Source organism: Podarcis raffonei, chromosome 15 (assembly GCF_027172205.1).
Source record: "Podarcis raffonei isolate rPodRaf1 chromosome 15, rPodRaf1.pri, whole genome shotgun sequence".
NCBI classification, from domain to species: Eukaryota; Metazoa; Chordata; class Lepidosauria; order Squamata; family Lacertidae; genus Podarcis; species Podarcis raffonei.
The window spans coordinates 37505528-37520782 of record NC_070616.1 but is presented as its reverse complement, the minus strand read 5'-3'; positions in this window follow the sequence as shown (position 1 = coordinate 37520782).

Here is a 15255-nt window from a genome sequence, read left to right as displayed (position 1 = left end):
GGAATTCTGAGAAAGTGCCATGGGTGGTAGTCACAAAATAGCTGCTGGGGGGGCATTCTTATTTTTAGTACTACTACTAATTACACTGGACAACAATTTTTTACTTTTTGAATGTTGTCTAGATTTCTACAACTGATTTAGGGTATTTTTACACTGCTGAATCAGGAAATGGCATCCGTTTCTCTCCATCAGGTCAGGTTTTTGTGCAATGTTGATTTGAAAAAAATCAGATCTTGTGACAAAATCAATTACATTTTTGTGGCCTTATCAGCTGATTTTTGTCAACACATATCATCCTAAATATGTTTTTAAGAGAAAAAATGTTTTTCCAACAACATATATTGATTACCTGATAGAAACATTGATTACTGTAAACTGAATGGTGGGCATTGATAAAGGTAAGTACACATAAATTGCATGTTGCTTCACCATTTTTCAAACTTCAGGGCTTGAACTTCCGTTTCTTGGAACTCCTGGAATGCTCAGCAGCAGGGAGGTCTCTCTTCAGAGTCCAACAGTAATCAGCCATCATGACTGCATCCCAGCGACCCTGATACCTGGTCTCCATCTCTTTCATGTCCTGATGGAATCTCTCCCCCTGCTCATCACTCATTGAACCCAGGTTCTCAGGAAACCGGTCCATATGTGAAAATAGGTAGTGCATCTTGACGCTCATGTTGCAGCCCAGGTTTCTGAAAGCAATCAGCATGTTGTTGACAAGTTCTGCGTAGTTTCTGGCCTTATTGTTGCCAAGAAGGTTCTTCACTACCAGAACAAATGCCTTCCACGCTTCCAGTTCCACTTTGTTCACTGAGTTTCCGAACTCTGGATCTCTGATGAGCTGACGGATCTGAGGACCGTCAAAGATGCCAGCTTTCAACTTCTCCATGGTCAATCTTGGAAAAGCCTGGCACAAGTAAGTGAAGCAGTCACCATCCTTGTCCAGAGCCTTGGTGAACTGCTTGATTAAGCCGAGCTTGATGTGCAGTGGTGGGAAGAGTATTCTGTCTCTGTCCACCAGAGGGTTGTTAATGACGTTCCTTTTTCTGCAAGGCACCAATTCCTCCCGCACAGGCCAGTCCTTCTTCGTGTAATGCTGAGCACAGTCCCTAGTATCCCACATGCACAGAAAACATGGGTACTTGGTGAAGCCAGACTGTTGTCCCAACAAAAAGTTCACCATCTTCAGGTCAACACAAATAAACCACTTATGCTGATCATAACCAATTTTCTCCAGAACATACTTCACCCCTTCATAGTTCTCCTTCAGTGTACTTGAGTGAGCCAGGGGTTTTGATCCCCCACCTTTATGCTTTGCCGCACCAATTTATGGAAGATTTCGAGGTTTTATGACTTCAGACTGATCCCTTTTCGACAAAATCACCCAGAACTATCGAACCTGAATACTTCTTGTCATTAAAATAATCATTTCCAATCAAAACAATTATTCGACATGGCATTTTACCCCCACCAACTTCTTCTAAAATGCTGCACACAAGCGTACATGTGAACAAAAATGTAAAAAAACGACATGTGGCCATAACTCAAAAACTGGACCTGATTGAGCAAAACCAATGTGATTTTTGGATTCAGCGCATCAGATTCGTCCTAAATCAGCTGAAAAAACGCAGACAACAAATTTGTTGTTGACCAGTGTTATTTATTTGAATTGTGCTTGTAAACAGACCAGTACCCAATATAGCTTTTTTTCTAAAAAAGGAGTTGTATGCTCCCTATAAGGGGACGCGGGTGGCACCGTGGGTTAAATCACAGAGCCTAGGACTTGCTGATCAGAAGTTCAGCGGTTCGAATCCCCGTGATGGAGTGAGCCCCCGTTGCTCGGTCCCTGCTCCTGCCAACCTAGCAGTTCGAAAGCACGTCAAAGTGCAAGTAGATAAATAGGTACCGTTCCGGCGGGAAGGTAAATGGCGTTTCCGTGCGCTGCTCTGGTTCGCCAGAAGCGGCTTAGTCATGCTGGCCACATGACCCGGAAGCTGTCTGCAGGCAAACGCTGGCTCCCTTGGCCAGTAAAGCGAGATGAGTGCCGCAACCCCAGAGTCGGTCACGACTGGACCTAATGGTCAGGGGTCCCTTTACCTTTACATGCTCCCTATAACCAGCAATCTGGCTGCAGCATTTTGAGCCAGCTGAAGTTTCTGAATACTTTTCTAAGGCAGCTCCATGTAGAATGTGTTTGAGTGAGACCGGTGTTTTTTTTTCTTCCTAAAAAAAATGTTTAGGGGTACTCTCATTCTGTCTGAGACTCAGGAAACACCATGACAGGAAATGAGGCCGCCATTGGGGGTAGCAACGGAACTGACGATTCACTGTGCTAGAGAAGAAACCAAATTTTATAGTTTCTTCTCCCATTAGAATTAAATTTAAAAATTTAAAAATTGTCCAGTAGCACCTTAACACTTCTTTAGATACCATGCACACGAAAGCTTATACACAGAACAAACTTAGTTGGTCTCTAAGGTGCTACTGGACAATTTTTTAATTTATTTTGACTGTGTCAGACCAACATGGCTACCTACCTGAATCTTCTCCCATTAGATTCACAAAATTTTTAGGGGTATACATACCCCTGCGTCCTCCCAGAAAAAAAGCATTGAGTGGGAAATCCTGGAATTACAGAAGCCATCCCGACTTCTGACTGGAACTTGGGATGGCATGTTTTGACTCCTGTGAGAGTGTGGCCCCCAAAAGACACTGATTTTTTTGGGGGGGAGCTGTGCTCTCAAACAACTCACCTGGCTGCTATGAGAATGCAGCCCCAAAAGACGTGCATTTTTGGGAGCTGTCCTCTTGCGTGAGTCATATAACTCATGTGGGAGAATGGCCCCCAAAGATGCGCAGCCTGTTTTTCCTCTGTGGCATGTTAGAAAGTATGGGTGCTACTGCTGTTGGGAGTCTTCATTCAGGTTCAGCGATTAGTTGGTTAATTGGCCCCAGGATAGCTTTTGAGTATCAGTTCAATGTCAGGGACAAGATCCCTTCCCTAAGTGACTAACATCCATATGTTTGTTAGCAGAAGTGGCTGAATAAAGCAGACTGGAAACCCATTCCTGATGTAGACAAGAGAGTAAGAAGAACTTGCCTGATCAGGCCAATAGCCCATATAGTACAGCATCCTGTTCTCACAGTGCACAATCAAACAGACAATCTATGAGGAGCCCAAAAGCATAGCAGCACTCTGCCCACTTGTGATTCCCAACAACAGACATTCAGAGGCATATTTACTCTGATAGTGGAGGTAGAAAATAGCCATTGTGGCTAACAGCCATTGAGCTCCTTATTTCCCATGAATTTGTCCAATCATCTTTTAAAGCCATCCAAATTGGTGTCCATCACTACTTCTTGGAGGAACGAATTCCAAGTCTTGAGCTAGATGGACCAATGATCTTATTTTGGTGCAGCACAGTTTTCTATCTGCTTTTTGTATATTTGCAGTAATGCCCCCTGAATCCAGGGGAATGAATCTATTATAAGTATACATGAGTGGGTAAGACAGGCCACTCTCTTCTTCATTGGTCCATGTAGGGTGAGATTAGGGGTGGGCAGGGAGGGGAAATCTATTTTGTTGGTGCATTTTCCTTCAGAAGCCATAGATGGTGCTATTGTACTTATTGTCAAGTAGTTCTATGTATGCATAATTGTATTAAAAACAAAACCTGCTCCAAGTCACAGGGCCAGCAGTTTAAAAATCTGTTTACAGTCATAGTTAGAGTTCATTTGCTTAATTCTTTAAACTTTGTAAAAAGGCACCAGACCCACTCGGTAACAATACTGTAAATATCATGTGAAATTGTTAAGAAAACCACCTACTCAAACCATCTAAGAAATCATAGAATTGTTTCTGTGTGCCCAAGGGAGATTTAGACTTGTTTTCTTCCTCAGGGATGGTCTGAGATGTTTTGCTGCCTCAAGTGAAGGACAAGATGCCCCAAATTGATTGGCACTGACTCTTCAGGGTTTCAGGCAGGGTACGTTCCAAGACCTACCTGGAGATGCTAGGAATTGAACCCAGCACCTTCTGCATGCAAAGCAGAGTCTGTATGACTGAACTACATCCTTCTTATTTCAGTGCTGACAATGGGACAGTATCCTCCTCTGTTCTTGAGGGCAGTGGTCAAGTGTAAGGACTCAGATGGGGCACAGCAGGCTATGTGCCACACACACTCCAACCTCCTTCCTCCAACTTCCTCCCTCAATATCTGTAACCTGTGGCTGCCCCCTCAATCTGCCTTATAATATGGCTGACCCCGTTTCCCCCCCTTGATCACCACTCAGCTTCACCATGCTACACTGCATGTCAAATTGCTTTCGCTTTTTTGAAGGGGATTTCAAAAGCAGCCTGTGATATGGAACGGAGGTCAGAAGTTCAAAGAGAAAAGACCTCGGAAAACTCCATGAGGTTAGTGCAAAAAAGTGTCTAAATCTCCTGTTTGGATCCCAGTTATCTAAAATCCAATCCATACGAGGCCTGAGTGGAAAGAGATGATTTCTGTAAATATTTTCACACCCTTTGATAAGCCACTTTTCAATGAATGTTCATAGGTGAGGCAGAAAAGGAGATTAAAATGTTTGCAATGGAGCTGCAAACACGCTCCTTCTCTTCCTTACCTTCTTCACACTAACTGCAACAGGAGGGAGTGCAATACCTTTCTTTGCCCTCATTGAGATGATCACATAGCAAAAGCTCATTTGCTAGGTGATGCAGCGATGTCATTATATTTTCTCTGTGATCCCCAGTTGGCTGGGATAACTCAGAGCAGAAAAAAGACAACAGATGTGAACCACTGCAAATAATAACAAATAAAACGAGTTTTAAACAGCAGTATTTCACACTCTGAAATACTCACAGGGGTCTAGTTTTCCCCTTTTAAGTATGGGAATTTTGATTTGTGTTCAGTTTAACTACAGTACCAATGGCTGATAATAATTTGACTTAGCAAACTAATCTGCATCAATAAGCACTGTGTTATATAGTTCCATCCTGTATCCATGGTTGTATTAGGATGGATTCGTACAGAACATTATTTACATGATACCAGTTATCACTCAGCATCCTGAATGTGAAAAATAGCTATGATCAAGCACTGATTCATCACAAACCATTGCCTCATCTCAGATGGAAATTGAGAGACAAGCCAGGCAGTGGCTGATACTGCGTACTATGAAATTGCTTGAACAAGTCACATCACAGCTGACTGGCAAATGAGACACTTCCTAATGTTAAATCCCTGAAGTTGGTTCTACTGGGTCGTAGCAGGAAGTGAGTCAGTGAATACGAATGACTGGTATGAGCAGTGTGTTGGAGAGAGTATCCCAAGCTGAAGAGGTTTCACTGTGTGCAGATGGCAATTCTGCAATTATTGTTATTTATTTGCACTAAAAAGTCAGGTTATTCTGCTTACCATACTATCCTATTCCAACTAAAACCAGGTGATTAAAATTTTCAGATGTCCCTAAGAGCTCAGGGTAGATGGTTCCTACCCTCCCCAGTGCTTCTTTCCCATGACAGTCTAGCTGAAACATGGGTGTGTGTGTGTGTGTGTGTAATCCTTTTGATTCCTGCCTGCAGCCCTTTGACTTTTGGAGACCAGAAAGGCTAATTCTCTGCTGTGCAAATTTCTTGTGCCTGGGCTTCCAGTTTGACTCTTTATTTGTTTCCAGGCACAATAATTGAAAGTGCTGGTTATCATCTTTATTATGTGAGAGGTAGCCAACGTGGTGCCTGTGACGTTAACATATATGAGAGAGTGCTGGAGGGGAAATAGTTAAATAGGATGCTCAGACAGGACCCAGGGGGTGGAGTCAGTGGGTCTATAAAACTAATTTTGAGAAGAGTTCTGAGAAGAGTCCGTTGGGAGTTGTGGGTGGGTAGTTGGGTTGAGTGGGTTGGCTGGTTGGGAAAGGCAATTGGTAATAGAGAGACAGTTAGGGCAGTTGGTCCTTGAGTGTGGGGTGGTAGCAGAGATAGAGAGAGGAACATAAGACTAATAAAGTAAAGAGGAACACTGTTTGGAATGCTGTAATAGTTTTAAGTCTGAAATAAAATACACTCTTCTTTATGAATTGAAAAGCTGACTGAGACTGAAGTGATTTTACCGGAGAGGATCTAGGTGGTGGCAGCGGATTAGTGGTGTACGGGTCAATAGTCCGTGAGACGACCGGGGGCTCCGTACGAACGCCACAATGCCATACAGAAGCTTTTGGATCACAGCTCCCTGATCATTAGCCAGGCTGGCTGGGGCTGATGATAAGAGCCGGGGGACAACAACATCTGGAGGAAACCATGTTGTCCTTATAGAGATTTTGCACAGGGTATATAGAAAACACATGGATCTGGTTGCCTACTGAGGTCACTGAATGAGGCTTTGTGCTGTGTCCTGCCATCATCAGAGGTGTGGTGTCTATCACCCAGGCACTGGAGCCAACTCTGGTATTTCCCCCCTCCATTTGATGCTTCAGCACCCACCATAATATATTTGTGGGGGCTGGGGCCCCCAAAGTCAATGGGCAAAGCTGAAGCCCTTTGTTGTGGGTACCCACAATCTTCAGTGCGAGATGGCACCTATGCACCTGGGACAGGGCCTTTTCCATTCCATTGACTGGCCTATGGAAATATGGTGGCCATGGGGTGGCCATGTCCTACTTTTCATGGGATAGTCCTCTATTTGAAGTGATGTTAGAGGACAACCATCTGTTTGAAGGAGCTTTCTGTCTGAAGGTCTCTCTGACCCAAGTCTGCTTTATATTTAAAGTCTGCTTTAAATATAAAGAACCATAAGATGGAAGAACAGCAGGAGTCCTGAAATTGCCCAACCTGAGCAGGCACCACTGTGGCCCCCACTATGCTGAGATTGATTATGTTTCCATTTATATGATAGCATTTAGTTAGTTAGTTAGTTAGTTAGTTAGTTAGTTAGTTAGTTCATTAGTTATAAACAGCTCCTCCTCACAAGTGGAGAAGACCAACAAGTGACCAAACAATAAAAATATATGTTAAAAACACACAATTTCAATACAGATGCAGGCTGGGAAAGAGTTCTCCTCAAAAATACTTCTAAACTTGCATCTAGACATGTAAATTAGCATATGCAAAACACTGTCCTCTTTTGTTTTTCCTGGCAATGCAGAAGTGACCCCACAGTATACCTGTCTGCTCTCTCCTTCTAATGCAGGTAAAGTACAACAACCACTGAAGGTCTTTTATTAGGATAAGAAGACCGGCCTTTGAGCCTGAGAGATTGCTGTTGCCTTGGTATTCTTGATAACCTTTTTTCTGATCTACTTCTCCCTCCCCTCTGCTGCTACTGCTGGTATTCCCCCCCTCCACTTGATGCATTTTTAATTGTTGGTGTTGATGGGAATTTTATGTGGTAACCACCTTGTGGGCTTTTGAGCAGCCTATACTGTAATGTCTAAATAATCACACACACATGCAAGAGGCCTACAAGAAAGAAGTCTATTTTAGAACACCCCGTGCAGGACTAACCAACATGTTGCCCTCTAGATATCATGGGACTCCATCAGCTGCAGATCGCCAATGGGCAGAGATGGTGAGAGATGTAATCCATGACATTTGAAAACCACCACATTGGCTACCCTGGGCTAATGCCCACTGAAAAAAAGAGACATGCCTCTATCAGGCCTGTCTCTCTGATTACTCTGGTCCAGGAGAAAGAAAAGGCTAGAGATTTCTTTCTCTCTTCTTCTTCTTCCCATCTAATTATTGTGAATTTTGTGGAACTGTTTTCAGTGTTTACATCTAAATGTTTCATGGATTTGCCTTCTTTCCTGTCATTCCCTATGATTTAGGTAGCAGCTGAAGAGCAGCTTAAACTTCCCTTAATAGCTCCACTCTCAAATGTGCCTGTAAATTGTTCTCTCAACAGAGCATCCTCCTTAATGAATTTGGGATGATCGCTCACCATTGTTAGCAAAGCAATGAAAATCTACTTAGGGTCCCCCCTCCCCTTATAGGAACTTAATGAGGCAAAATTGGGAGCTGATCATCAGGAGTTCTTCCTTTCATCTCTTTGGGTCTTATTTACAAAAGCTTATTATGAGCAAAGCATAGGGAGGGTGATATGCAGCGATTAGAATTCAGCTTAATGGTCTCTTTCTCTCAGGCAGTACAAAATACTCTGAAAGAGGCAGATATTTGAGAAATAACCAAGTATGTGCTGGCAAAGGTCCATGAGCTTAAATATGTGCTTTGTTGGAGAACTGGACCATTCTGAGAAGTGCCCTTTTCCTCAGGAGGAAGCTACAAAGGGCACAGTTCACCCTGTACAGATGCTAATAAAGCCATGCTTGGGACCCCTAGCATTAAATGAAGAAGAAGAAGAGTGGTCCGTAGCTAAATCAGGATCCACCAAATGATAAGAATATAATAAGATACTTGTGGCTCATATCAAAGGTCCAGCTATTTCAGAATCCTGTTTCCTGCAGTGGCCAACCAGATGCTCCCAGGAAGCCCAGAAACAGGTTGTGAAGGCAGTAGCTCTCTACTGTTGTTGTTCTCTAGGATCTGATACCAAATGATATCTTGCCACTGAACCTAGAAGTTGCATACAGCCATTATGACTACTAGCCACTGATTTCTTTACGAATGAATTTTTCTATGTACAAGGAGGGGGGACCTGTGTACCTCCAGATGTTAATTCCAAGCCTCTTCATCCCCAGCCAGCATGGTCAATGGTCAGTGAGGAGGGGACCTGCCATCTAGCAATATCTAAAGAGTCACAGGTTCTCGACATCAGGGCTGTGAGAACAAAATTCTGGTGGACCACCTAGTGCCCTCTGCTTGCCTGGATTCTTGCAAAGCATGTGGAATGAGGTGGACCTGCAACTGATCCAGGAAGCAAGAATCCTCTTGCAAATTAGTTATGCCCTACCCTGGTTAGTGATCCTGAGTATGCACTCCTGCTTTGTACATTTTCAAGTAGATCACATGGATTCTCAGGAAAACAAAGCAATAGATCCAGGGGTAAGTGACCTTTAACCCTCTGCCCGACACTGTCTTCACTGGAATTGTTATCTCCCTGGCTCCTGTTTTTCCCAATTGGAGGAAAGTTACTTGGCTGCCACACATAAACAGTTCACCTGAGCCACTGCCCTCAGCAACAGAACAGTACCAAAATTCTGTTCAAATGCTCAATTGGCAACCATTTGAAATGGTTTTGGGTTTGTTTGCCTCCCCCCCCCCCAGTAAATCCAGTCATAGCAATTATAACCTTTTTGTGTGTTTGTTTGCTCATCTGTGCAGTAAAATGCTTGCAGGCTTTCATAGGCATCTGGTTGGCTCCTGTGAGTACGGAGTGCTGGACTTGATGGGCCTTAACCCAGGAGTCTCTTCTGAGGATCAGAGTAGAGGCTTTCCAGTCACTTTTAAGTTCTGATGCCTTATCTTAGAATATAACTGAAGAAAACAGTGGTAGAGTCAGGAGTTCTCAGCTCCCAGCTGCCTTAAACATCACCAACAAATGTGCTTTATTCAAAGTTAGTCCTACTCAGAGTGCACCCATTGAAACTAAAGTACTAATTACTAAATCAGGTTCATTCATTTCAGTGGGTCTACATTGTGTAGAACTTAGTTGGAGACAACCCAGTATCTCTGTGCATCATCCACATCTTTCCAAATCCACTTTGCCTGCACCATTGCTTCCTCTTCAATTTGCCAGCTATTTCTTGGGCCTGAGCATCCTTCTGCTGCTCTCCATTCCCTGTCACCTAAGCTACTTTCCTTCATGCCACAGTTTGCTCTCTAAAATTCACTCAGCTGCCAAAGCAAGTTCTCCCCCTATCCTGCCACTCCCAGCATCTCTGCCACCAAAGTCTCCTTGGCCAACCAAATGTCAGCCCAGGTGAGGCTCCTTTCTAGTGCCCCTTCCATTTGCTCCACTTTTGAATACCCTATTCTTTCATTGCATGTGTAGCGCGTTTAATGACTTTGATGCATGGTTTGCCTGCGTGATTTATCCCTGTCATATAGGATGATGGATCTGATCACAATTACTCGCCAGCAGGCTATTTGTTGAGTAGGCACTGATGCTGTACATTTTGCCACGAAGGAAGGAACAGCAGCAGCAATGACTATTAGTGCAACATTGGGCAGTGATGAACACTGGAGGAGTGCTGTAACTCAGTAGCAGAGCACATGCATCACAAGAAAAACCTTTACTTCCAAGCAGGCAGGCCTATGAAAGTCCCTAATTCATTCATTTGTTAAAATACTTATATACCACTGTATCCTTAAAAAAAAAATCATAGTGGTTTACAAAACATAAAACCAAACAATAACACCACAAAAAGTTACAAACAAGTTAAGCAAAACTAAAAACAAACACCAATAGTCCTTTGTAGGGAGTGCACTGTTAGTTGCCTGCCTAGGCCTGGAGGAATAGAAAAAAATTAAGCAGGCACTTAAAAGTTGGCACAGAAAGTCCTGCTGAATCTCTATTGGCAGGGTGTTCCACAGGACCGGGCTGATGACACTAAAGGCTTGATTTATTGTTGTTGTTGAACCAACCTCACCAACTAGGGAACAACCAAAGACGCTCTTGCAGATGATCTCGGTGATCAAGCTGGAATATAAGGGTTCAGGTGATCCCTGAGGTATCCAGGACCCAAGTTGTTCAGCACTTATAAATCAATACAAGAACCTTGAACCTAGCTTGGTAGCAGATGGGCAGCCAGCCCAGCTGTTTGAACAATGGTGTCCCATGTTGTTGGCCAGAACCTCCCAGCAACATGGCTGCAGCATTCTGCACCAGCTGGAGCTTCCGAACCAGACCCAAGGGCAGCCCCACATAGTACATTACAGTAATCTAGCCCTGAGGTTATCAGTACATGGACTATAGTAGTCAGGGCATCACTGTCTAGGAATGGCCATAGTTGGTGAACCAAATGAAACTCCTAGCCAAGGAGGATACTTGGGCCTCTAGTAACAAAGATGTATTGAGAAATACCCCCAAATTACACACTTGCTCCTTCAGAGGGAACGCAACTCCATCCAGAAGAGACAATTTGCCAATTTCCTGAACAAGGAAAAGCATGCACCCTAAGGGCATGCACCCTCTTCCCAGGACACAAACACAGTTTATTGGCCCCCATCCAGTCAACCACTGCATCCAGACACTGGTCCAAAGCTTTCACATCCTCTCCCAATCCAGATGTTTTGGGGAAGTAGAGCTGCTTGCTCCCAGCATATTCACCCCAAAACTCATCTAATGACAGCACCCAACGGGTTCCAAGACAGATATTGTCGCTGTGCATTCCAGAAAGATGCACATTCTTTATTCTTTTCTACTGCAATGCAATCCATCCTCGCTACATTTCTTGACACCCTCAGTGTCCTTTTAGAAAGGCAGGCTGATGCTGTGGAATGGCACATCTCCTTTCCTGAACTAAGGACATCAGCTTCCCAGGGTGATGGTGGCCCAGTCTTTAGTATAGAGCCTGACAAGGGGTACTATGTGTCACATACAGAAGCTGATATGGCTCAGCACTCTTCTGTTGGATTACCTCTTAACTTTGGTCTCTGCTAAGCCCTGCAGGGAGTATGATTTTTTTTTGTCAAAAGAGCAGTTTCAACATCTCCCTTACTCATCCTCCCACTGCAACCCGACACTTCAGCTTCATCCTAGCAAGTGGAAAAACGGAGTCAATGTATCACAGGAAGCAATCATGCAATGCACAAAACAAGCAGTCTCAGTAATTAAACAACTTCCATCCCCTTTTCTCTGTTCCCTTTCAGCACTAGGCTGATGGGCTCTTTATCTCTGGCACAACATAAGACAATGATGCAACCAAACAATCACACGGAGAATGAGCGAGGGAGAAGGCACTTAAAACAATAATTTTCATTCTTTGCTGCCAAGGCATTGAGTTTGGGAAGAAGAAGAAAAATAGCCCATGACTCGAGATGCAAAGCTTTGATGCAATTGTGCAGGTGTTGAAGACCTCCAGGACCTGCTTACTGTCTCCTGGTAGCCCCCAGCGCTGCTTGTCTCCTCCGGGTTGTATTTATTGCAGATAGAGGTTTGAAAGAGAGATATCTTACTCTCTCATAGCAGAGTAAAACACAATGGTGATTACCCCCCACACATTAAAACTTGGCTAGTTTTGCACCTGCCCTCATCTACCTTTAAAGCAAAAGTTCCCTGTGAAAATGAATAACAGACTTAGCTGAATACTTTACTCAGAGAGTTTCCAGAAGTTACAGCAAACAAGTCTCTATGCACTGGCAGTAAATAGGAAGAAGAAAAAGATTCCACGTGGCTTTAAAAACAAAGAACTTGATTTCCTTACAAAAAGGATCATGCAAACTTTGGGTTAGAAAAACTATAGAATCTCCTTTTTGGAGAGATTCAGTTCACTTGGTTTTTCTTGCAGCTGGGAGCCATTGCCTAGTGTGGCTCTTTCTTGTTTGTTGCATTAAGCAAAGAGAAAATATTTTTTTTATTGGGGGGTGGGGAAGGAGAGGCTGCTTTAAAATCATCTCACCATGCCCTCCTAGGACCCTCGTACCTATGGGACCACCTCTCCCAGTATGCCCCGTGAAGGACCTTAAGGTCCATAAATAGCAACACTCTAGATGTCCTGGGCCCTAAGGAAGTCAGATTAGCCTCAACCAGGGGCAGGGACTTTTCAACAGTGGCTCTGGCCTGGTGGAACGCTCTGTCTCATAAGACCAGGACCCTGCGGGATCTGATTTCTTTCCACAGGGCCTGTAAGACAGAGTTGTTCCACCTGGCCTTTGGCTTGGAATCAGCCAGATCCCCTCCTCCTCTTTCCTTTTCCTTCTGTGATGGAACCCCTATTTGGGGACTTCCCTGGCTTTTTTCTGGCCCACATAGGACCACTCTGGACAGTTGGCCTTGGTGAAGATTTGATGTTTTCTCCCCCAAAACAGTTTTTGATCTGTGTTTCCACTTAAATGAGGCTGCATTTTAAGTTGTATTTTACTCCTGTTTTTAAGTTGTATTTTAATCAACTGTTTTTATACCTGATGTTAGCTGCCCTGAGCCCGGTCTTGGTAAGGAAGGGCAAGCTATAAATAAAATTCATTATTATTATTATTATTATTATTATTATTATTATTATTATTAGGGTCTCCCTCTTTTTTCTACAAATTTTGGGCGTGAGCCTGCTGATACCTGCCTTGTGTGTAGATGGTGCTTTTCTCTAGATACATGGGGATCCACACGTGGGCAATTGAGTTTCCTATTCTAACATGAGATAGGATATGAATACAAAGAATTAACATATATTAGCAAGCCAGGTCTGAGAGATCAAACACACGGTGGGCAACCAGAACTCAGCTGTAATCCCAGCTTTGCGAACAAAAGCACAGTTTCAAGAGATGTCTATGCTTTAAATAAGGAAAGGGATTCCTGGCATTTTCCTAATGGGGCTAATCTTTGATCTAATAGAACCGCCTGTGCGACGCAGCTCTTCACTGGCACGGCTGAAAATCTGGGTCTGTGGCATCATGCCAGTTCCCCATTGACAAATGAACAGCTCAAGAGCCTTCAATTTGCATCTGTCATTATCTTTTGTGTGTGCTAAGGTTTAATGTGCAATAAATGTAAATGGGTGATGTATATTCTGTGTTTTATTAGCTCTCATTTATGTTTGGCATCCAGAGTGCCTAGTTTGCATCTGAGGGCATTTAATCCTCTCCCTGATCCGACTCATGATCATCTTTCCAGGTGCCCCTTCCCAGCAACTGGCATATTTATTTTACTTGCTGAATTAAAAAAACAACAACCCCATATATACTGCCTTTCTCCCAAGCCATGCAAAGAGAGTTACCATTTGAAATATTAAAACAAAAATAAAACACCAACAAAACAACATCACTGTGCATTGAATCCCCAGTGCTCCATTGATCATCAGAGCTGCATAACTCTGTGCAATGCTGGTTTAGAGTGCTAGTTTCTTACTTCACGGTTTCTCCTTCATGTTGCAAGAAAGCCAAGGCGGCTTCAAGCTATTGACCTAAAGCAGTAATATTTCAACAGACACAACTGCAGAGTGCTTTTATTCATAGTGGGGAACCTGTGGCCCTCTGGACGTTGCAATATTATTGGCCATTTATGGCTGTGGCTGAAGGGAGTTGTAGTCTAAAATATTGGGGGGGATGCTTAGGTTGCCCCTATTGCAGATATTAGTATTGTGCAGTTTGAAGTAACTGGAAACAAGAACAGACTCCTTTTGGAAATGAAGAATTGTCCAGACACCCATAAAAATAACATTCAGACTTTTACTTGCAGAACTCTTCAAAGCAAAACAGAAACATCAAGCGATACACCCTAAATATCTACACAATGTCTTGTGCTATCCACCACAGGCTCAGCATCTTAGAAAATATGAAATAATCCATGCAGACCTATAAGCAAAGGTCTCTCTCCTTCAGCATCCATTTTGCCTGGAACTGTTTTCCTGGAGAGCTCCCATGTACATCTTCACTTCGCAGTGTCTTGAGACAAAAGACTAAAGGCAACACCTTTCAAATGGGAGCTTGCAACTCAATACCTTTGCCACATGATCAGAGGTTACACTCAGTTTAGAGCTAGCAGAAAACAATCAACAATTAACTCAGCAAGAGTTGAGAGTGCTCTTCTTGGCTTCAGTATATCCCCATGGAAAATCCCCACGTTAAAGCCTTCATTAATACACATAGCCATTCACATTTCAATGTGAATTAAACCAATTATACTTAGCAGTGCCTGCACTATTATGTCTCCCTCTGGACAGAAAGATCTGGTTCTGGAGCCCTTTCTTCATGATCCAGCATGAATGTGTATCACCTTGCTAGATTGAAGTATTGGCACTTTAAATCCAATTTGTGAGGTGTAGCAGCATTTGTGCTCTGGAACTCCCTACCTATTGCCTTAAGGCAGGTACCTTCACTATACTGTTTTAGATGTGTGCTGAAAGTTTTCTGTAGTAGCAAACCTATTCAGAGACATGATTTAGTTATGTTTGTTTTCATTGATTTTTTTAAATGGTAGTTTTAGGTATATTTTTAATTGGCTTCTGTATTTTTTGTTACACTTTATATATAAATTGGACTTTTACATTGCTTTGAGAAATTGTTTCAGCAAGCTGTTTATAAATTTTCTACAAATAAATAATAGTTTTGTGGGTATGCGTAGTGGGGAGAGCACACTGCAGAAGACAATGGCAGAATTTCCTTAGAGACAGTGTTCAAGGTGTTTTACATCTTTACATTTA